At 40.7% G+C, this 23,828-nt stretch overlaps 1 pseudogene; it reads right to left on the bottom strand.

Annotated features, from left to right (window-relative positions):
* Positions 1-8,930: 8,930 nt before the first annotated feature.
* Positions 8,931-11,486, bottom strand: LOC109676194 (hepatocyte growth factor-regulated tyrosine kinase substrate-like; annotated as a pseudogene).
* Positions 11,487-23,828: the final 12,342 nt, after the last annotated feature.

Genomic DNA, 23,828 nt, shown 5'->3' with positions numbered 1-23,828 from the left:
ATGACATCTTAAAACTTTTAAAATAATATATCAGAGGTAGTTTATCTGAAATATGCTTAAGCAATGAACATTATAAGACAGAAAATGATATATGATCTGTATTATTGCTTATAGCCTGATCGAGGAGGGAGCAGAGGAAAGAATCCATTATCCTATGTCTGTTCCATTTTGCATACTATTGAAAGAGGGATGCTCTTTCTTATAACAGGAGAAATGCACATAGGAAATGGAGGAAAACCACTTCCCACCTCTGAACTTGTCAAAAATCCAGAAGTTTGCTAATGTTCTCTGTTGTCAAATCTGTGGCAAAGTTGGCATTCTCATGTGTGGTTGATGTGACTGCAAAGCAGAAAACCTTTTGGAGGAAAATTAGGCAATATTTAACAATTGTATTTGTTAGTTATATGTGTCTTCACCTTCTAATCCAGTAATCTCATTCCTAGAAACTTACCATAAAATGGCAAAAATACATGAAGAGCATTCTGAAGGATATTGATACAAGTTCAGATCATAGCAAACCCCTATTTTGATCAATAAAGAACACGTTGATTAAATGATGGTGTATGCACAAGCTGGAGTGTCATATAGGTGAAAAAAGGCCTGTAGAATGTCTTTGTGTACCGTAGAGTAATGAGTTCATCATGGCATAATCTTCTGAATATATATTTTAGGTGAAAAAGCAAGGAGAAGAAAATCAGTTCATATGGTACCATTCCTCTAAGGGCACAAAGGCTGGGGTGGGGATAAGGAGGGTAGGTATGTATTTCCTAGGGCTACATTATTCTGGCACAGAAATTTATTCTCTCAGTTCTGAAGACTAGAAGTCCACAATCAAGTGTTGACTGGGACATGCTCCCTCTGGAGGCTATAGGGAAGAATTCCAACTTGTCTCTTCTTAGTGTTTGGTGGTTACTGTCCATCCGCCTCCATGTTTGCATGACTGGTTGTGTGTGTGTTTGTGTGTGTAAGTGGATTTAATTTCCTTCTCCTTTCTCTTTTTATAAAGACAACAACCACTAGACAAGAGTCCACCCTCTTCCAGTATTACATGTTGATAGTCCACCCTCTTCCAGTATTACATGTTGATTACATCTGCAAAGATATTACTTCCAAAGGTATTTTAGCTTAGCTCTTAAATGTATCTTTTTTGGGGTTCACAATTCAACCTACAACAAAGGGTGTACAATTGTATGTATCTGATTATTTGGATATGTGGTAGACGGCTTATATTTCTCTGAATAGTTACTATTTTGATTTTGAAACCATGTAAATATTCTTACAATTATAAAATAAAACTGAATGTAAAATTCCATAAAGTAAAATTAAGGTGAAATAAATCATGAGAATATTAAGTTTGTGACATACCATGAAGAAAGAAACTATTTCAAGTGATCTTAAAGTAAATTTCTTTCGTCATATTTCTCTAGTGGGATATAGCGTAAAGAAAATAGAATTGAAAAAAATTTATCCATTTTCAGTGATCAGGTAGGCGGCAGTGTTGGTATTATTATTTTAAGGTGGTTGAATGTGTATAATGGGAGAAAGTAAAGCAGTTACATTGTACCATTGAACAAAAGATATAACATAAATGAGGCTAAGTTAAAAATCTTGGGTTTCTAACTTTGGGCCAGAATATAAATTTGAGTTCATGATATGAAGGAAATATGAAAATAGCATATTTCTAGCTGTGTTCACCAAACAGTTCTAGAAACAGGGGTCAACCTAGTAGCAATCAGCAAACCTGATGTCAAGGTCCTCATCTGTCAGCAGCATTTCTTTCCTGAAGGAACCAGAATTTCTCAGAAGATGGCAGATATGAGGCAGGAAATATTCATGGTGAACCTGCTGCATCCCATCATACCACTGATCATGGCTGTCAAAGACACTGAAGATGCTCCCAAGGAACTCAAGGGTCAGCTTGAAGATGCTCCCTACTGGCAAGCAAAGTGAAAATTTGGTCATCAATAAGGGTATGAACTGCAATGGACAAAGGCTTTTCAAATACGCTTAAATTTACAACTTAATGATGACTCAAGAGCAAAAGACTGTCAATTACCACTCATAGAGAATGATAGGAAACCAACCCATTATTTGAAAGATCAAACATTAATCCTGTCTTTCTTAAATAAACCAGACCCTTGGGCAATTAAGTAATTGATGAGAGGAAGTTTCTTTTACTAAACTATTCAAGCTAATAAAATGCATAAGAATGAAGAAGAAAATTTAAGATAACTATTTGGAACTAATAAAATAATCAAGATAATGATAATAAATGATTACTAATGTAAGAAAACCAATAGGACAGTAGTGTCCACTGAGAGAAGTATATGCTCCACCTATGAAAATTTGTGCAAAACATTGAGAATCTGATAAGGCCTCTAGCCCTAATTATCAACCCATAGGAAATTTAGGGCACAGTGGAACACACTAAATCCCATAATAGGAATGTAAACAGCAAAACCCAAGTGAGGGAATTCTCTATAGGACAAACTATTTACATATTCAGTATGGACATTTCAAAGAATTTCCCTTCTCTCTCTTCCCCAAAGGGAAAGAGAAGATGGAACCTATTGATTAAAAAAGACTTAAGAAACACCTGAACTAATTGCAATGTAAGGATTTATTTGGAACCTGCCTAAAATAAATTAAAAATTATTTTTAAACCAGATGTTGTGGCTCATGGAAGTAATCCCAGCTATTGGGGAGGCAGATATAGACAGTGTTGTGGTTTGAAGTCATGAGACCCCATCTCAACCAATTAACTGGGCATGGTGGGACATGTATGTCTTCTCAGAGGCACAAATAGGAAGATCAAGGCCCAGGCTGGCCCAGGCATAAACTTTAGGCCTTATTCAGAAAAGAACCAAAGCCAAAAAGAGCTCAGGGTACAGTTCCAGTGGCAGTGTGCTTGCTTAGCAAGTGCAAGGCCCTTGCGCCTTTGAAAGGTGATATCATTACTTACTATTAGGATTGTTCTCACCTTACTAGTAGATAGAAAATAAAATCTTGTGGATCAAATCCAATTTATTGGCTGTTTTGCCTTAGCAGTCTCTTTTCCTAGGTGTCACAGATAAAAGGAACAACTCAACTATCTTATCTCAAACCAAACTGAGAAAGACATTTGCTAACTTTTAATGAGAAGGAAACTGTATTAGAAGATGCAGTACTGTTGTATTACAAAAACTGTATCAATCACGTCTGGGACATGCTTTTCTAAGCTCCTGGATCCCCAGGGATGGGCTACACAGAAAGACACTTTGTGTCTCATTCTAAAATCATTCTGATTACAATGACACTGATGTCACCACCCTATTGTCATACAGTAGAGAGTAGACTATGCCAGGACTCAAAGCTCCCTGTGTCTGACTTCCATGCTGGTGTGATCATTATCTGTGCTATAGGAGCTAATGACTGAGGAGGGAGCAGAGATTTGCAGGGCTGCGCAAACAGTATAAGCAGCAGGGAAGAACAGAACATTCTGAATTACTTTTGATTGGGAGCAACTATGTGCAGGCACTTTAGATGATAAACATTTTCTGCCTCTGTTCAGTTAATTAATCTAGGCACTTTTGCATAGCATCCCTTCTCTTAAAATCTACTTAAAGTATTATACCCATTTTCCAGTGCAAGAAACAGAAGGTCCAAAAAAATTCAATGGTATTCTAAGGGTAACACAAAGAATAGCTTCTGAAGTTGGGCATTGCACAATTGCAAGCAGTAGGTAGAGATAATTGCAGTCATTTTGAATTATTGGAACAGGAGTACCTTGTTAGTGAACATGAGAGATAAAATTGGAAGTGTGTGGGCAATTGATGGAGCATTCTAAAGTAAACCTGATGAGATGGTCTATCTACTACAGTGACATTACCAAGCAACTGCAGCTTTGAGCAGCTGGGTGAAGTGATGAAAACAATATTAAATAAGAGGAATCAATATTTGTGAAAGGAGAAAATAGAGGAAGAGTGACCAACCAGAAGGTTTTTACAGTAATCGAGGTATACATTGAATTGAGCCTTATATGTGTTTGTGGGGGGAGTGCTATAGTAAGGAAAAGGAAAAAGGAATTTGTTTGTTTATACTTTGTTTTTTACCAAAGAAGTTTTTAAGGTAATTTGTAAGGATTTAAGAAACACAGAATAACCCAAAGAGTGGTGTGAGAAAAAAATTATAAACCAAACATGAGTTAATATAATAGAAACAAAGCTGATGCAATTTTAATGTGGAAGGTGTTCCACTCTTAAACAAAGTAATTCAGTAGGGGAATGAATATATCCATTCCAGGGCCAAAATTCTGCTCACTTGGCTTAATGCAGGGTGACTATTAATGAATGTTCACTCTTTAGGTGATCCAAATTTTGACAGCTATTTCTTAGCAGTATGTTCATAGAAGTTACATGCTACTCTAACTAGTTAGCTGTAGATGCAAACCAGAAACACATTTCCTATTCAGTGAAGCTGGCTAGGAATGCTATTAAATGAAAAACCCAACAAGGACATAGTCCTAAATAGACCACCCTAACTCCACTCACAGGGAAGTTGAGAGCACTCTTGGGAAGAATAAAGATCCTTATTAGAGAAGAAAACTAATACGCACACAATTGGTGATCACAGACTCCAATTTCAGCTTTATGTAACTTGATGATTTTAGAAAAGCTTAGATATAACATTGCTGTGACATAAATATCTATATAAATTATAGAATTTTAGTATGTAAAACTGCTCTTTGGTAGCCCTATGGCATGTAGGCTGGGAATGAGTTAACACTCTAGAGCCAGGAGATAGGGATTAACTGAACGACACTAGACAATGAATCAGCAGGATTTGAAGAATGATGGAAAGAGATCAGGGTGAAACTGTATCCAGTGGTCACCTCTTACTAGAAACAGGATCCATGGGTTCTTAGTTGCAAACAATAGAATCCCGCTAGCAAAATAAAGTAAAAAGGGGATTTGTTAAGGGAATTTTTGACTAGTATTCTCAGCAAGAAATATATTTGGCATTGTGGCTTTCACATACACCTATACATTTTCGTACATAAGTGAAACAAAATTTCCTTATTCTACAAGATTTAGACATTCATTTCTATCCTATTTCATTTTTTAAAATGGCCAGTTGTAACTCTCTAAGTTGCTTTTCCATCCTATCAATGGGTTGTGAAGAGTATTAAAAGAAGGACTATAATAAAAGGTATCATAGCCATAGCCCTGTAATTTCTAGGATGGCAAGAGTTGGAATTGGGATTTATGCAGCCAGTCACAAGAGCAGAAACCCACCATGGCTCATCCTGAGCAACATCAATTTCTCTACCACTGTGGCTTGTATGTCTGACATAGGTCCCCAAATACCAGAAACTCCATTTTTATTATTATTTTTTTTAACAAAAGTTGCTACCCTACTCAGAGAATAGATTCTGCCATTATCTTGTGTTCTCAGGTTGCTCAATTTCAAATTAAAACTCCACTGGTGTGTTGGGGTGGAGCCTCTGTGATGTGTTGGTTATGTGAAAAAATGTATCAACTACCTTCTACCTTGAGAAGGAAAAAAATTACATAGTGCCTATTCTCCCAATATAAAGAATGTGTTTTAGAGATGCTAGGCAGTTGGCCAAACAAGTGACAAATCCTCACTACATCCCAGGAAAATGGTGGTTTCTACTGAACCGAGTAGAGAAAATAACAGGGATTGAGATGTCGAATGCTTGGTATTCTTTTTGAAAAATTGTGGTAAAATATGTAAACTTAGTGTCATAACCGTATTTTGTTGGCATTAAGTACATTCACATTGTTGTGTACCCATCAGTACCATCAATCCCTAGACTTTTTTCATCTGAGTTCAAAGCTATGAACCTATTAAACTCTATCTAATTCCTCATTCCCAGTGCTGCCAGCCCTACTTTTTGTCTCTATGAATTTGGCTTCTCCGGGTACTACAAAGAAGTAGCATCATACAGTATTCTTCTTCTTGAGCACCTGGTGTTCCTAGTGGGTGTTATAAAGTTGCGTGTGCAGAAGAGTAGAAGTGCAGAGCGCTTTCTTTGGATGAGGTTATCGGGAGTGGTGCTCTTTCTAATTTTGAAAAGAGAGGTTCTTCTCAGAAACAGTATCAGAAAGTCATCCACTAGCATTTAACAGAGACAAGGTCACATTTTCGACAAGGTCAATGTCTAGAGATTGTATTGACTTTCTGTGACAAGAGACCTTCAGGTTGTGTTTGTGTTTCAAGCTGACAAAGGTCCTGATTACTTCTAGCATGATGACATGAAGATTTTTATTAGGCTTAGATTCCAGGTGATAATGGGAAACTAACAGCTAATCATAGTTGACAACAGGAGAAGAGGAAAGACTGTATTTTCTTTCTCTGAGACATGGGCATTACAGCGTTCAGATTGCTCTTAACACGTGTGCTTCTGGCAAAAGCTGTCAATTATGGTAATAAACTGGATGGCTGGAAGCTGAGAGAATATAGATATGACCTTTGTGGTTCTAATTACCATCACTGCAGAGCACAGCACCCAGAAGTCAGAACAAGAGACTTAACTAGGGCATAATTGTCTGTGATTTAGGATTCGTGTTTGTGTGTTTTGGTGTTTATGCTCATTTGAGTTGGTGGTGGTGGTATGTGTGGGGGTGTCCTAGTTAAATAGGGAAATTAACATTTTTCCCTTACTCAGAATTCCTTGAGCACCTGTAAATAGTACTTAGGTTCTATTTCTTATCAAGTCAATTGTTCCAGAGGAAGGACCTAGTTTTACTGCTTAAATGACCAAATTCAAATGCAGTCATCCATTTTCTGGAGCCAGATGTTGGTTGCTTAAAAAAATAAAAAGAAAGGTGAAGAATCATAAAATATGTGCCATAGTGGGTAAAAAATCCAACCATCAGGATTTCACGATATGTGGTCATCATTGATTTTTGCTAGTTACATTCATGCCCATCAATCCCTTAGCCTTACCCTGGGATCCTACTGCCTTTTCCTAGTTAGTTTACTCTCCTGCTCTCTTATGTGACTGCTTCATACCTTCTCCTTTCCACTTGAATGTCCACCATCACCTCTCCACTTTCAGCCAACAAGCATCCACTTTATACTTACTGAGAAAATAGAAACAATTTGAAGAGATCTTCCACAGATTTCTGATTCCATGTCTACTAATCTTGCATTCATACCCACTTCTTTTTAGCCTGTAATAAAATACTATCCATACTTTTTAAATGCACTGGATCCCATCTCCTCTACCTTCCTGAACAACATGGCTTCTATGACAAACATTTTCTGTTGCATTATTAAATTCCCCCACCACTTCTGGATAATTCCATCAGCATATACATGTATTATTACAGCTCTCATCTAGAAAAACACCACCACTCTCTTGCTGTTGAATCCATTCAAGATACCACCTTTTATTTCTACTTCCTTTTAAAACTAAATGCATTAAATATTTGTTGTACTTCCCTCTCCATTTCCTATCCTCCCATTATCTCTTGAATTCTCTCTAGTCAAGCTTTTGTCTTTCCACTCCGAAAAATTACTATATCAAGATCATATTGACCTTGTCAAATTCAAGAGTCAGTTTTCATTTTATTTAGTCTCTCTGCAGAATGTGATGCACCTGATTCCCTGTCCTCTTTTTCGGTGGTACTGGGATTTTGAACTCAGGGCCTAGCACTTGCTACGCAAGCACTCTACCACTTGAATCTGCCTCCAGCCCTTTTTAAATTTTAGTTATTTTTCAGATAAGGTCTCAAGCTTTCTGTCTGGGACAACTTGTAGGTGATCCTCTTACCTATTCCTCCCTGTAGCTGGAATTTTAGGATTAAGCCTATGAGCCGACCTTTTTCCAGCTTTAGCAAAGGTTTATTTAGTAAAGCTGGATAAAGTACAAAGAAATAGAAAGGGAGAAAGACATACTCCCCACCATGCAGAGGTGAAAAGAGAGAGGCTCAAAATGGTAGACCTCGTCCTACACGTCCAAATACAAATTCTAGTCTATGCTCAGGAACCTGGTTTAAATTTTCCCTAGATAAGTGATCAAGCCCCTTGGCAACCTTTCATCCAAACATGGAGACAATGGATTTAGGGTGACTTTGTTACTCCCCACATGTGGAGACAATGGGTTCAGGGACATGGACATCTGCTTTCTGTGATCAAAGAATGAATTCAGCAGGCACATCTATTCTGGAGTCTATTACTCATCTAAGGAGACTGTAACTTATTTAACATCTAAAAGGAAGTTATGTGGTGGGTACATGTACTTTATTAAAATGATTAATTTAACTTTCACTGCTCCAAAGGAAAGATTACTTAATAGTTAACATCTTAATCATTTAGGTATGGCTTATTTCTAGTATTTAGAATACCAATGGCTCCTTTCTGGAAAGACTTTTCTCTGTTGACTTCTGGTATATTCTGTTTGTTATTTCCTAACTCACAGAGGGCTCCCCCAACTCTCTGCTGGTTTCTCTTTATCCACCTTCATTTCTTAGGCTTTCTTTCTTTCCCATCTATTTTTACTCCCTATATCAGACATTCTCAAATTCTTTGATCTTAAACCTTTGTATATGCATAGGCATTAGTGAGAATCTTTTTTTTTTTTTTTTTTACTTTTTGAAATATTTTGTTATCACTGTTCCACACTGGAGAGACAACAGCGGACAAGCAGAGAAGTTCAAGATGCCTGAAGCCTCCACTCTTAACTGTGCAGAGACCCAGGGCCATGCCTGGACACCACAGCCAGCTTACTTAGGACAGGTGCAAGCTGCACCAGGCTAAGGGTTCCCATGCCAGCTACTGTTCACAGGACTGGGGCTCCCCCAGAAGGTCTTTACTGTCCCCTCCTTCTTCCCTCCCAGAGATGCAGTCCTAGGGAAAGTAGTCAGAGACAAGTCAGCACGAACCAAAGCGGGGAGCTGTGACAGGAGCCAGCAGTCGGAGGACAGGGGATGGGGGTCTAGGGCCAGGGCCCACCCCCTGCTCACACAAGAAGGGACACTACAGGGCAGTAAGGGGAGAGGGAGGTGGGAGGGGAAAGCTAGTTAGACACAGAGGCGGCTTCCAAAGAATCGTAGTGTTACTCTGGACAGTGAGCTTTGCACCCTGGATCAGTCAAATGAGATGAGCTGGGCTTCACTGCCCTGTGCTGGTGGTCCTGCCACTGGTGGTTGCTGGGCCACTGGCTGCTGCTGCTGGGGAGGGCCGCCGGAGGGCGCCATCTGCTGGTACATGGGCTGCTGCCCTGTGATGTAGGGCTGCTGGGGTGGCAAAGATGCATCCTGGCCAGGGAGGGTGGTCATGAGAGTCTGCATGTTATAAGGCTGGTAGCCCATGGACACTGACTGACTCCCCATATAGCCCATGGTACCAGACAGTGGTGGCTGGGAGGTGGCTGGGAGACTCTGTGGGGACTGGGAGGTCACATTCTGTGAAGGGAAGAAGTGCAATGGGGGAAAAGGCAGGGCAGGGCACAGGTGTGACGGATGCAGCGCTGCTTTCATACCTGGTAGCCTGGGGTAGGAGTGGGCTCATACGATGAGTAGGCAGGGCTAGCGGTGGGTGCAGCCTGGGCCCTGGGGGGCTGTCTGTGCCCCAGGAGGCGCTCACCATGCTAGGATCTGCTGAGTTGCTGGGTATACTGGAGTAGGGGCCAGCGGCTGGGGCTGGCTGGCTCATGTAGACACCATGCATGGGGGAGCCCTCCACTGAGCCTGCTGGGCTGAAGGTGCCAGGAAAATTCATTGGGCCTGAGGGCTGGTAGAGCACACCAGCCGAGGGCATGGCCTGGAGCTGGGCATAGGGCAGGGGGAAGGCAGGCATCTGAGCGCGCATCTGGACGGTCTGTTTCTGTTGCTCCAGACGCATCTGCCGTTCCTTCTGCTCCTGCAGGCGTTGGATGGCCAGTTGCCTCTGAAACTCCAGGTACTCCTGCTTCTTCTGCCGCATGAGCTCCAGCTTCTGGGCCAGCTGTAGCTGACGCTGGCGCTCAGCCTCCTCTGCTGCCCCGCGCAGCTTTTCCCGGTGCTCCTCGCGCAGGGCGCTCAGTGCCCGCCCTGGCGTCATGGATCTGTGCCAGCTTGTCCTGCAGTGCCTCGCAGTACAGCCTGCGCTCGTCCAGCTGGTTGAGGAGCTCGAGCAGCTGCGGGTGCAGGCTGTCAATGGACTGGCAGAGGGAGAGCACGGCCGGCCGAGTCATTGGTGATGCTGCGGCCCCGCACGTGGTCACTCTTCACGCGGTTGACGAAGGTGGTGACAGCTTTCTGCAAGGCTTTCAGAACTGCTCCTGGCTCTCCTCTGACTCCCCATTCTGGTACTGCTCGCTATATGGGCCACCAGAGGGAGTTATAGACTGAGAGTCTGTCTCCGGGAGGGGACCTCCACCAGGTTGGCAGGGGCTGTGTGCCCCTCCCCAGGCTGGGCAGCTGGCTCTGTGAGGGGCACAGGTGCGGATGGTGTGGGGCTCTTCCGAGCCTCTTCCTGCTTTTTCTCCCAGTGGTTTCGATTGAGATCCCGTGCAAGCTCAGGGTCGATGTCCTCAGCCAGAGGCGCTGATGAATTCACAGGAGAAGAGTACAGGCTGCTGGCTGGGGGCGCTGATGATGCCAGGGGTGTGGGCTGTACCTTGGGGTGCGCTGTGCATGGGGTGCTCTGTCTCAGCCTCTCCTTCTCCTCGGCCTCTGACTGCGATAGAGCCAAGGCCAACTGCAGCTCCTCTTTCTCCTGCAGCGCTGTCTCATCTCGCTCCGGCGGCAACTGGGACTGCTGTGAGAGGGGCTGCTCAGATACTCCGGGGGCAGCTCGGTGGCGGAGGTGGCCTTTCCTTCTGCTTTCTTGTTCAGCTGCCATAGCAGGGCTCGCACACGCGCACCTCCTTCTCGACGCCAAACTTGGGGATGGTGGAGCGCTTAGAGGAGCACTTGCCGCAGATCTGCCCGCACGCCCGGCAGTGGTGCTTTTGGGTTACCACCCCAAACTGCACTCTGCACCGGGGACATTCCTCAGCATCCACCCGGTCAGGAGCCCTCTCAGCAGCAAACATGGCATCACTTTCCTTGAACTCTGGGAAAACATGTCCTTCCACTTTCATGAGCTGGTAGGTGTCCTGGACCACCTTGAACTTGGGCTCGTTCCGGAAGCCATGTGCCCAGGCCTGGATCAGGTACAGGCTCTTGTTCCGGACATTTACTTCTACTTGCCTCTTCAACAACTCCTTCAGCTCCTCCATGGTCTGTTGTTGGCTACCTCATCGTGGACCGTCTGGCCACAGTTCTTCACCACAGACTCCATGACCTCCGGGGCATACAAGGCCACGTGGATTCTTATCGTTGACTTTCTTCTTGATGGAATTTACAGCATATTTTGCTTGTGTGTCCCCCTGACGGATCAGGTCACAGATCTGCAGGATGGACTCCCAGTCAGTCGCCAGCAGAAGCTGGCTGGTGGCTTTGTCTAGGAGATGCTCGAAGGTGCCACTGCGTCGCCCCATGGCTACCCCGGACCGGACCATCGCGGTATGCGCTCTGGTTGCTCACAGCTGGTGCACTGCCCCCCCGACTCCGCCCCCGCCCCCCACTTCCACTTCCATTAGTGAGGATCTTGAAGAACAATTGCTTCCGTGGCTGATATCTGTTTCTAATACTTTATGAGAAATTGTAACTAAGAAATTAAAATTTATTAACTTGTTTTAAAACATAACAAACCCATTGCACATATGGACCCTCTGAAAGATTCCTGGGGATCCACAGAAGTCCAGGACCCCATTTTGTGCATGGTTTCCTAAATCATCTCATTTGTGCTCTTAAATGTTATCTGTGTGATGGTGACTCCCAAAGTTTATATTTCATCCTAGACAACTTCACTGAATGCCAAACTCATATATATGTAAATTTCTATTTATTACCTTTTCTTGGTCTGAGAGATAGTTCAAACTTAACACATCCCAACCTGAACTCTTTCTGCCTGCACACACTTGATCATCCTAAAATTTCCTATGTCAATAAATGGCTTCCAGTTATTTGAGAAACAAAAGAAAAGGAAACTAAACAACACAACACAAAAAAACCCCAAGTAGTCAACTAACTAACCAAATTCAGCAAAATATTGTGTTCGTAACTTCTCCCTTCCATGTTTCACATCAAATCCATTAGCAAATCCTGTCAGCTCTGTCATAAAATAGTTTCCCAATCTAATTTTCATGATGCTTGTCACCACCCATCCTACTCTAAGAGAAGTAGAGTAAGCAACTCCCTTGCCAAGATTATTTGAGCCAACTCTTGGCCATCACCTGCTTTTACATTTCATCATATGCCTTTCCTTACCCTGTCTCTTGTCCATAGAAAGTACATGGGATCTTGCTGGAATTTGAGTCAGCTCCTTCTAACAGTTTGCCATCTAATTCAAAGTAGAATCCAAAGTCTTTGTCGTGGCCTAGAGGACTTCATCTCCTGTAACTTTTCCCTGGTCTTGATCTCTCATTACAGGAAGAGCCTCTTTGCTCATCCTCAACCACACCAAGTACCCTCCTGCCCAGGGCCTGTGAACTCAGCTCTCTTTGCCAGGAATCATCACCCCCCCATCCCCACATACCTGTGCATCTTCTTTCACTGCTTTATTATTCTTTATTACTGATCACCACTTGGTACATTATCCACTTATCTGTTTATTGGCTGTCTCTCTTCCCAGGAGAATATAAGCTTGCGGGCAGGGACTTTCTGTTCTGTTTACTTCTGTGTCTCCAGTGCCTGATTTATTCTTGGTACTTGTGCATAAAGGGCAAATGGCCAAGCAGCACATGCACCAGGCCTGCTGGAGCAGTGTTTGTGGGGAAAACTCATGGAGACAGAAGCAATAACCTGTCCCCTGCCACTCATTGCATTACTGGGCTTTGCACAGAGATCTCACAAGTACAGATGTTAGACTCCAGGAGAGGGTCCCTGACCCTTAGGCTACGGGCCTTTTAAGCTGCATGATTAGATGAACACCATCCCGTTCCCTGGATACAAAAGCATATCAGAGTGGCAGAACCTTGGCTCCAGTCCTGTACTGAGAGCTTGGTTTGGGGTGTGGGGTAACATCAGCTCTTTCCCTGCTCAGATGAGAGGCTACGATTCTCTGCTATGCCAAGGTGCGATTCATCGTACAAAATTTTAAGATTGGAAATGCATGCCTACCAATGGCATCACAGGATGTCACAGCCCAAACCTGCCTTCCACTCGGAGCATTGTCTTAAGCACTGGGCCATGGCCAGTAGCCGTTAAGCTTTGTAGAAGGTCAGATCCTTTTCTGGTCTGCTGGCCTTCAGGACAAGGTTACTTGTAACTGTCAGCAGTCAGCACTGAAGAAATGCTTATTGAATGAATGGTGTGTGTGTGTGTGTGTGTGTGTACACACATGAGCACTGGAAGCATTCTCTAACTTACGACCATGATTTATAACTGGCTACATAAAATAAGGAGCAGCAATGTTAGGCTGGAGAGCTCTGTGAGGCTTGCAACAATGGTCTATTGTGGCTCTCTTTAATATGTGGGGAAGGTATAAGCTCTATAGCCCAGTACAAAATATTTTCTTATGTCAGCGTAGATACTCACCTTTCTCCACCTCAGACACTGTTAGCCATGTTCTTTTTTGTTGCTGTTTGTTTTGCTCAATTGGATGTGATGTCTTATATTTTGAAGCCCAAAACACGTTACATGTACTCTTTTCCCACACCCTTTCATTTCCATATTCTTTTTAGATCATGTGCATATCTACTTTATTTCACTATATGCATTAATGTAAAAGATATTTATTGAGTTCCTGTTATGTGCCAGGTAATGAACTTGACCTGGGAATCTCACTGTAGTAAGGCAAAACCCCTCAAGAACTTACCATTCAAGATAGGGTAGTAATTTCCAAGTCATCCCTCATAGAGGGTTGTTCAACCTTGGCACTGTTGGCATTTGGGTCAGGGAATTCCTTGTAGGGCTGAAGGGACGTCCTATACATTGTAGAATGCTTTGTAGCTTCACTGACTTCTACTCTTTTGATGCTGGTAGCACCTTCTTCTCAATTGTGGCAACCCCAACGATCTCCAGACATTGACTATGTTCTGGGTGGGGAATAATCACCCTTGGCTAAGACCCTCTGTTCTGCAGTGTCTACCACTGTCAAAGATTATTCATTGAGTTAAGATTGAAATGATACTTTTGTCTTCCCACAAGACACAGCTGCTGTTAGCACTGAAATGATGACAGAGAGAACATTAAAATGAGGGATGGGCTTGAGAGAGACATTGTTGGCTGTCTCTTTTCCTTACTAAAGTTTTGAACTGTAGCTGGTACAGCGCCTCCTTTAGTGGTAGGAGGAACAAGTGAATTAATACACTAAATAATAATATTTATATGGTATAAAGTCAAAATACTTTTTCAACAAATGTTCACTGTACGTAAGCCATTGTTGACTTACAATGAGAACATTTGCAGGCTGAGAGATACATGCACCCAGCACCAAGTCAATATTATATGCTAATAAAGTACAGATTAAACATATGAAATTGAATTGGTTTTGGAAAGAAATGAGCATTGTTAGTTACAGCTTTTCATGAAGAAAGTGATATTTTTAGTCAGCTTTTTTTCTTTTTTTAAAGATATTAAAGGATGTGCATGAATAGAGGAGAGGTGCTGTCCCTTTGCTTAGGTGACTCTCTAAAAAGGTTCATGATGGTAGTGACATTTAGGGAGAAGATCACTGTCTACCCCAAGTTCTGTGTTGACTTCATTATTAATTATCCCAGTTTATCAAAAGCCACAAATACACACTTACCATTTACAAGTAAGGTATTTTGCTCAGCATGCCCATGTGTCTTTAGCTCAGTCAAATTGTACTCATGGAGGTACAGGTTCAGACTTGCTGATAACAAATCATCATAAGGCCTTCTTAGCTTTTGGGAACGCGGTCTTATTTTCAGTGTGCAGTTGCTATTTCATGGGATCCTCTGCATCTGAGCCTGCTACGTTTGTATGGGAGAGTTAATTTCCTTCATGTTGTTTTGGGTTAAGGACATTTTCATGTGAATGAAGCTAGATGAAAATTTTCAGGAGACCAGGAAAAGAAACGATAAAGTCTAGAATATTTTTTATTCAATAGATTGCCAATAGAATTAACAACTAACATAACATAGAAGAGAGCAATGTACAGGAGACTACTGCAATGAGATTTAATGATGATATAATTTGGGGAAAATTTTACAACTTTGGTGCTAGTTGAAATTTTTCTGCATTATTTTCCTTAGAACTTGTGTATACTAGGATAATTGCCAAAATCGAAGTTCTTATGTCACGACTTTCTTTCAATATGCATATGCCACCATATATCACTTATTCATATATTCTGCTTTGCTCCCATTTTGGGATGAATTAATACTTCTGTTACCTTTTCCCCCCTTTTGTAACTCTCTTTGCTCTTAATGAGGGATACAATTGTTTTTGCCCATGCAGGCAGACATTTAACTGACACTAGGGGAGCAAATCTTCCTTCCTCCTTCCTTCTTCCTTACCAGTTTTCCAATGACTTCCTCTCTCTGTGATGGACCTGGGCTCCAGCAATCAACCCTTCTTAAGAAGACAACTCTTCGGAACTTTCATCTCCTCCTTCATGAGTTCTGCCCTCCAAGCACTTCACTGTCTGGTACCACTGCTGGCAACAGAGGCTCCAATGCAAGCAGTCAACTTTCCATCCTTGGCTCTCCTGCTCACCAGCATTCTTCCCATTCTTCCTGTGGGCTCATCTTTTATACTCTGCTTCACTCTGAGTTGCTGTGAAGATCAGATAAGTTACACATGTGGAGCACTTAACAGGTTCAGCCAAAGGACTAATATTTGTTTTTGTTCCATGGTGTTTCAAACTCTTAAAAATACAAATGTTGTAGCAGTATGGTCATGAGTCACAATATGGAAAGGGCAAGAGGGATGGGGGCAATGGGCAAGGGAACTTTGCAGGTCTCACACTGATGGAAAATAAGCTTGTAGGCAAAAAGGAAAGTAGCAAGAAAAAGCTCTTTTCTTCCTATCTTCCACAGCAATGTAAGACTTTCTAGATGCATAGATTCATGCTTCAGGTGTAAAGCGAGTTAAGCAGAATCTGACATGACCAGTGTTCAGTTCATGGGATGGAGCAAAGATGGGCTCAGGGCATAGATAAGAGGGCCTCTCCTGCTTCCAAGACCCAGAAGCTTGAGCTGGGCTTTGTAGCCCACGATCCCAGTTGCTGGGGAACAAGGGGAGGTAGCGGTTAGGAGAATGTGGATCAAGGCCAGCTAGGGCAAAAAGTAAGTGTGAGAGCCTATCTGAAAAACAAGCTAAAAGTAGAAGGAGGGGGTGTGTCTCAAGTGGTAGGGTGCTTACCTATCTAGTCTGAATCCTGAGCTCCATCCCTAGTAGTGCCAACTTCCCCCCAAAAACCAGAAAAACAAAACAAAACAAAGCAAAAACCCACTAGCAGCTGTGAGAGAATGAAGGACAGCAGAAAAGCTGAGTGAAGGCACCCCAAAATCATACCTTCTTATTCAGGTAATAGAACAAAATATCGCTGCAGTTAAGTAAAATGGGTTTTCTAGTTGAGTCCTATGTTAAAGCCCTTTATATACTCATAACTGAATAGCAAAAAATGTGGACATTTCCTTGAGAACCCTGATTTTGTTTTCAACCTCAGAATTAAAAGGTTTTGGTGAAAAATATTATAAGCCAGTGGTTCTCCACTGGGCCCAATTTTGGCAAATCCTAAAGCATACAATTGAGAAATTACTGTTTGTTATGATCTGCACACTGATTTGCATATTTCCTATTTTTAACCTCACAATATAATATCCTCATATACAAACAGAGGCCAGAAGGTGATGGTTGGTATACATTACTGGTAATATTTCATTAAGTTAACACATGGCGAAATTGGTAGAAGATTCAGGTAGAAATAGTGCATTTTATATAGTACAACAAGGTTTGCATTTTTACTTCCGTAATTTCGTTTCATTTACAACAAAAGTTAATTTAAATTTCCATTTAGAATGGACATTTATATAGATGTTTATTTATTTGATGAACTTTGGTCTTCATGTATTGCTAGTTTTATAAACAGAGTTTCCATTAGTTGGCTAATGAAAATAATTTTTACTTTAGTGCCAAGTTTTAGAATGGGATTAGGACAAAAGGATGAAGGTTCATAGTTTAATAAACTTTTGTACAAATTAATTATGTTTAAATTTTTTATTAAGTCACAGTTCTTTATCTTATTTAATTATATATTCTTATGGATTTCTGGAATTGACTATACACATATAAGATTTTTGTAAATTGAAAAGCATATTGTTTTTTGCTTTCATTGAGTTGAGAATCTAATAAAACTTATTTTTTAAGGGAGGGCCCAGATGAGAGCTTTGTGGCTTTTAATCTTTCTTTTGGTGGGGGAAGTGGGGGTGGTCCTGGCTATTGAACTCAGGGCCTCATGTTTGCTAGGCAAGAACTCTACCACTTGAACCATGACCCCAGTACTTTTGCTTTTTGCTGGCCTCAAATCATGATCCTCCTATCTCTGCGTCCTGAGTAGCTGCAATTATAGACATGGGCCACTGTGCCTGTCTCCCAATCTTTCAAATATGTACTTTAGAATAAATGGCTCAGAAAGATTGCCCATAAATAGAAATGTACAATATTCTTAATATGGAAAAATTTCATTATTAGGATAATTTTGATGTCATGTTTGAGGTTATCATTTTAGCTACACTTGAATAAATTCAAAAAACACAGGGATATCATGGAACTTATAGGAGTTATTTATAGGAGTATCGATTTGTAGAAGGATATTTTATTTGGTGAAATTTCTAAGAGAATATGCACCCACAGTGTTTGCAATCTTGTTTATCATGTTTGTGTTATACTGTACGCATGGTATATAATAACAAGAATTGATGGTTGAGGAAAGTACTTAAAAATCTTCTATGTTCTGTTGGGGACTAGTCATATTTCTTACCTCTATAGTTTTAACTAAATAATAACTATAATCCATAACTTTAGAATGTTTAGGAGAATTCGTATCAAAATTGTGGGCCAAATAGCATAAACAATAGTTCTATTTGTGTATGAAGGAGAAAAGTAGGATGTTGAATGAGTTGGCATGTTACTGCTTGGATTTTCTGCCCCTGAAATGGAGGCCTGAAATCTCAGATAATACAAATAATCATAGAATTTGCTTTGGATGTTTGATTATGAGAATATTGTTCCTACATTGAGAGTGTAACACTTTCAATCATGTCTTGCATTTGTAAATGTAGAAATGATGTTCTTAACATCATGTGCTTGTCGTATAGAAGCAGAGCCAATTACATAGGTTTTCTTCTTAGTCTGGAGATGATATGCTAATCAGGGCTAGACTAACAAAGAACTTGAAAAAGGCCTATTTAGAATGAAGAGGGCCCCAATGGCTCAAGAGCAAGGTCTCTTCCTGTTTTATTGGGTGGATAGTATTCTTAGGAGTCAGGGAAGAAACAGTGGAAGGGAGGGAAGAAAGGTAGGGGAGAGGAAGCTGGGAGAACTGATTTTAAACCCTTTTCCTAGACCCAGAACTGAATTCTAGAGAATCTGCACATTCTCCTAAGAACCCTTGCCCTGACATGTTATGTTCAACTTCACAATTCAAAGTATTTTTTTCACAATGTCATAATTTAGTGGGTCTCAGCTCTGACTAATGAAGACATTTTTGATTGTCACAAATGAGGGGAGGTGCTCTTGGCAGCTTTTGCCTAAAGGCCAAGAATGCCGCTGTCCATCCAAGGATGCACAGGGCAATTCCCACTGCAAAGAATTGTGCAGCTCAAAATGTTAATAGTGCTAAGGGGAAGAAATCCTTCTTAAATGAGTCATAGGCCACAGTGTTAGCATGCACTTACAGGTGTGGCTATTGGGTTCTGTTCAAGCATTTTGATATAGGAAGTGATCTTTTTTTTTCTGGTCTTATTTTTCTCCTTTTTCTTTTTTTCTTCCAGCAGAGGGAAATTGGAAAGTTAACCTCACTTTTCAGTGGAGTAAAATGGAGACATGAGAGCTTGGAGAGTGACAATTACCTGGCACAAGTAGGCACTCATCACATAATAGTTGTGATGGCTACTTATCATGACTGTTCACTTCCAGAAATTCATTTATGACTGTAGTTAAAGGTAAATATCACTGGAGGTGGCATAAGAGTAAGAAAATAGATAAATTGAAGTCAGAAGAAGTTGTATTTGTAGTCCTGGCCAAGACCAACTTGTGTAGTTTTGAATAACTTGGTCCCCAGCTTCCCAATTGAACACAGTTATTGTTCTTGAGAGCACACTAAGTGAACTAGCAAATACAGAACACTTGGCCAGGAAACAGTTTTCCTTTTTTTGTGTAGCCTAAGGGCCTTCATATGTAGTTTCTGAACTAGAATAACATCTTAGCCTAAGGTTCCTTCAAAGAAGAGTCTGAGATAAATGACTTGAGTGCAGATTTTTTTTTCTTTTGAGACGTAGTTGAACTTTGTATCCCAGGTTGGCTTTGAATTCATGATCTTCTTGCCTACTTTGATGGCCAAGCACAATTATAGGTTATATATCATAAGCTGATTTTTGTTGATTGATTGCTTAACAGATATTCTAGGAATTACAGTAGTTTGTCAGTCTATTTAGAATTAGTAGCGAATCACTTTACATAAAATATGAGAACCTTTAACATTATAAATTGATTTATCCCTCTATCATTTTTGTGCTGTTGTTGCTATATATTTTGTTTTACATATGTTTTAAGCCCCAATGTTATTATGTTATTATTGTGTTTTAAACAGTATGCTGTCCTTTAAGGAATTTCTCTACAAAAAATATAGGTCTTTATATTTACCTACACATTTACAATATGTGGTACATTTTATGCCTTCATATAGATCCAAGTTTCCATCTGGTATCATTTTCCTTGAACCTGATGATTTCTTTCTTTATGCTTATTTATTTGCTTATTTAGAGTTTCCTGTAATTCAAGTTTATTGTTGATTTTTCCCTGCATTTGCTTATCTGAAAATATGTTTATTTTATTCTAATTTTTGAAGGATTTTCATTGGACACAGAATTCTAAATTGACCATTGCTTCCTTCAGCATTTTAAAGGTATTCTTCCTACCTGAAAAGTTAAACATTATTATCATTGTTGCTACCTTATGTGCAATGGGTCATTTTTCTCTTTGTCTTTAGTTTGAAGTAATTTGATTTTGATATGACAAGGTTTGATTTTCTTTGCATTTACCTTGTTTGAGATTCACTGAAATTTTTGGATCGTAGGTTAATTTTTTTAAATCAAACTGCATCAAAGTGAAATGGCTTAAAATAACAACATATGTTAGCTAAGAGTGTGTGTATGTCAGAGGTCTGGGGTGGCTTAGCTGTGGTTTTCCCACTCTGGTCTATTACAAGACTGCTGTCATCTCAAGGTTTGGCTGGAATGGATCTGCTTCCAAGCTCACACATGTGTTTCTTCGTAGGATTTAGTCCTCTGTGGACTTTTGAACCAAAACTTTGATTTCTCATGAAGTGCTGGTCAAAGGACCAAGAGACTTGCTTGGTCCTTTGCTCTTTGAATCTTGCCAAAGAGCAACTCACAGCATGACAGCTTGCTGCACCAGAGTGAGCAAACAAGAGGATAAATGAGAGTGCTAGCATGAGACATTGCAAACTAGGTAAAAGTCACATTCTTTTGTAATGTAATCATAAAAATGACCTCTCATATAATAACTCCTTTCTTCCATCACCCAAGATGGCCACAGCCTAATCAGACCTGTGAATATACCTTGTTACATGACAAGGGGAGTAAGGTTTGCAGTTGCAATTAAGGTTGTTAATCAGCCAATCTTTTTTTTTTTTATTGTGTTATTGTTGTCTTGGGGGGTACATTGTGACATTTACAAAAGTGCTTCCAATGTACCTTAGTTAAATTCACCCTCTCCATCATTTCCCTTTATCTCCCTCCCCCCATTCTTAGAATAGTTTCAACAGGTCTCATTTTTTCCATTTTCATACATGAATAAATATTTCCACCATATTCACCCTCTACACCCTTTCTTTATATCCTCCCCGCTACTCACTGGGACCATTCCCCCAATTAGCTAACTTAAAATAAAAAAGATTATTCTGGATTGCTGGAGCCATCCAAAATAATCACAAGAGTCCTATCATTGTGGGAAACACATGGCTCAGGGGCAATGTGATTACATAGAAAGTCTTAGCTGGCAAATTGCTGCCTTTGGAATGGAAGAATGCAGGAACTTACAGATTGTCCCATACAGTATCCATAAGGAACATAGCCCTACCAATACCTTGACCTTAATCTAGTGGGGACTATTTTGGACTTCTGACCTCTAGAACTGTAATAGATTTGTGTTGTTTTAAGCCACTATTGTAATATGCTATAGCAGCAATAGGAAACCAATACTACTTTTGTCTTACTCAGTGTGCTAGATGTAGTCCATACTCAAGGGGAAAGAATTGCACAAGATTACACAAGGGAGTGAATACCAGGAAGTGAGCCATTGAAGAAGGTTGCCTGCCACCGTTAGCAAGTTAGGGGATGTAATTATTGAATATAGGAGAAACCTAAGATACTATTCTGCTATCTATAACAATGAATGGTGCTTTATTACTGAATTGATTATATGCCTTTCTTTTTCACTAGAAAAAGAACAAGTCTTCCTGGGACATCTGGATAAAGATGTTTAACAGACTGATATTATCTAAGTATCCTGAAAGTTTGAATCACATTTAAGATATACTTACTATTATTTACATTCCTTTACTTATCATTCAGCAAATTAAATACTCTGTTATTGGCTGAATATATTTCCTCAAAAATCTCATGTTGAATCCTTACTCCCAATGTGACTATATTTGGAGGTAGAACCTGTGATAAATGAGGCTACTAGAGTGGGACTCTAATCCAATAAGGCTGGTGCCCTTATAAGAAGTGGAAGAGAAACCAGAGGTCACTCTTTGTGGGTGCTCAGAGGAAAAGGTCATGTGAAGTTAAAGCAGTTATCTGCAAGTCAGGAAGTTAGACACTGAATTGGGTGGCACTTTGATCTTGGAACTTCCCAGACTCTAGAACCCTGACAAATAAATTAGGTTGCATAAACTACCCAGTCTATGACATTTTGGTGTAGCAATCCCTTAACCAGAACCAAAGAAGATATGCTGAAGGGAAAAAATTAGACTAAGATATCAGAGATTGAGCATCAGGTAGAAAAGTTCATTGCCAGTAGGAAAGTTCTTCCAGCACAAAGTCTAGGCTGTACATGATGAGGTTCCAAAGAAGCGATGCAGGGTAAGCCCTTAAAATGTAAGGGCATGAACAGTCTTTATTCCATTGTAGTGGGAGCGTTTTAATTGCAGGCAATATTTGGGCTGGTAGGATAGATAAAGCCTAGGCTGACTGGAGATGGTCTGCTGTGAATGTGAAAAGTGCGTTGAGATTCTAGTGTCTAGTGGCCTCTACTGCAGACATAGACTGCATGAGTTGGGATTATGATGCCTTACAGAGCTGCATCAATGTCATCTGGCTGGGGGTCAGGTCAGGGTCCATTAGATAAAGGGTAAGTCTGCAGTTGGTGTGTCGTCATATGTTTTCTTGCAGCAGTGCATTATCTTGACTGAGAAATGATAGTATTGAAAGAAGGAAATGCTGAAGCATGCTGGCTAATACTTCCTAAGTTACAGAGATGTTATCGGAACAATTGTAAGGCAAGGGTAAGTTTATACTAGAGTAGAAGTTAATATTTAGCTAAACTTCTTAGCTTGAAAATCTAGCCACCGAGGAGAACACTTTTTTTTTAGCTAAGTTTCTTATCGAAATAGAAGTACGATCACATATCACTTACTGTTGAGGACACTTTCACAGAAGTGTATCATTAGGTGATTGCATCATTATACAGTCATCACAGAGTGTACGTCCACAAGCCCAGATGATTCGACCTACTACATACCTAGGCTATGTGACACACCCTACTGCTCCTAGACGTCACACCTGCACAGGATGGCACCACACTGACTACTTATGCAATTGTAACACAATGATAAGTGTTTGTGCATCTAAACATAGAAAGGGTACAGTAAAAATGGTGTAAAAGATACAAGTGGTACACCTATGTAGGGCACTTAGCATGAATGGAGCTGACAGGTCTGGAAGTGGCTCTGGGTGAGCCAGGGAGTGAGTGGGGAGGGAGGGAGTGGGGAGGGAGTGAGTGGGGAGGGAGTGAGTGGGGAGGGAGGGAGTGGGGAGGGAGGGAGTGGGGAGGGAGGGAGTGGGGAGGGAAGGAGGGAGTGTGAAGGCATAGGACATCACTATGCACTGCTGTAGACTTTGGGAACATTTCATACTTAGGCTGCGTTACCTTTATTAAATATTTTTATTTCTTCAGTAATAAATTAACCTTAGCTTACTGTAACCTTTTTACTTTAATTTTTAAACTTGAGGGGTCTTTTTTAAATAACAGTGTGTAATACAAACACATTGTACAGTTATACAAAAATATTTTCTTTATATCTTTTAAGCTTTTTTCTATTTTTAAGCTTTTTAACTTTTAAAAACTTTTTTTAAACCCTTAACTAACACACAGCCACACACATTAGCCTAGACCTACACAAGGTCAGGCTCATTAATATTACTGAATTCCACCTCTACCTTTCGTCCCAGTGGAAGATGTTTAGGGGAAATAGCACACAGGAGTGTCACCCATGGTAACAGTGCCTTCTCTTGGCACTCCATCAATGTCCCTCTTGAAGGACCTGCCTGAGGGTGTTTTACAGTTAATCTTTTT

The sequence above is a fragment of the Castor canadensis genome, chromosome 13, assembly GCF_047511655.1.
Source record: "Castor canadensis chromosome 13, mCasCan1.hap1v2, whole genome shotgun sequence".
Taxonomy (NCBI): Eukaryota; Metazoa; Chordata; class Mammalia; order Rodentia; family Castoridae; genus Castor; species Castor canadensis.
This window is presented reverse-complemented; position numbering and strand designations above follow the sequence as displayed.